At 52.9% G+C, this 701-nt stretch overlaps 1 protein-coding gene across 2 annotated transcripts in view; it reads left to right on the top strand.

Moving 5' to 3' along the window:
- The window catches only part of OXSM (3-oxoacyl-ACP synthase, mitochondrial), an 11,768-nt gene that overhangs the window by 1,453 nt on the left and 9,614 nt on the right, over positions 1 to 701 (top strand). The window contains exon 1 of one of the 2 annotated variants that reach the window (XM_014937612.1): positions 7 to 97. The exons of the other annotated variant lie outside the window; for it this stretch is intronic. The gene's annotated coding sequence lies outside the window, so the exon portion shown is untranslated. Of the gene's footprint in view, positions 1 to 6; positions 98 to 701 lie in introns of those variants that run through there. 2 annotated transcript variants of the gene reach the window in all.

Raw genomic sequence — 701 nt, 5'->3', positions numbered from 1 at the left:
GGGGGGAGGCGGAAGGGCCGGTCATGGCGGCGCAGGGATGCTTCCCTGGCTGCGGCTGGAACTGTGGGAGGCGCAGGGGAGTCCCCTGGCGTCTTCGGTGCGGTTTTAACTCCTGGTTTAAACATTAAAAGTAGCTTAATGGCTTTAAAGCCCCAGTGGCTCTTGTTCCCGGGGGGGAATGACCCGTTGCCAGGGCCTCTGGCCTGCTCCGGTCCCCAGGTCGGCGGCCGGCCCGGCGGCGGCCGATGCAAGGAGGGAGAGGGGCCCTCTGCTCCCTCACATAAAGGTTGAGATGGTGACATGCTTAACATGATAACGTTAGGACATACACTTTTAGGTCAGTACAGGCTCTTTCCCTTAGAAGAGTGAAGCTGTTAATGCTCGTTGTTGATCCATCCAGCCAGCTGGTGGTTAGGGCCCCAGGGGTAGTTTTGCAACAAAACCAGAGAGTACCGTGCAGTCCACAGTGGGGCACAGTCATCTTCATTAGCAGCTTAAGCTAAAAGAGCCCACTGGAGGCATTCACAAAGTCTGCAGACATGCCCTGTCTGCAGTAACGTGCTACTCCAGATTACAGACATGGAAACCACATCCCTTTCTGCAGGGTTAAAAATAGGCTTTCATGTAAAAAGTAGGTTATTAACTTCGTGTACTTGGAATATTTTTCACATTGGCTGCTTTATTGTTCTGTGTCTTTCTTC

The sequence above is a fragment of the Calidris pugnax genome, unplaced genomic scaffold, assembly GCF_001431845.1.
Source record: "Calidris pugnax isolate Ruff unplaced genomic scaffold, ASM143184v1 scaffold11, whole genome shotgun sequence".
In the NCBI taxonomy this organism is placed as follows: Eukaryota; Metazoa; Chordata; class Aves; order Charadriiformes; family Scolopacidae; genus Calidris; species Calidris pugnax.
Note: the sequence above shows the minus strand (reverse complement) of the source record. Positions and strands in the feature narration are given on the sequence as shown.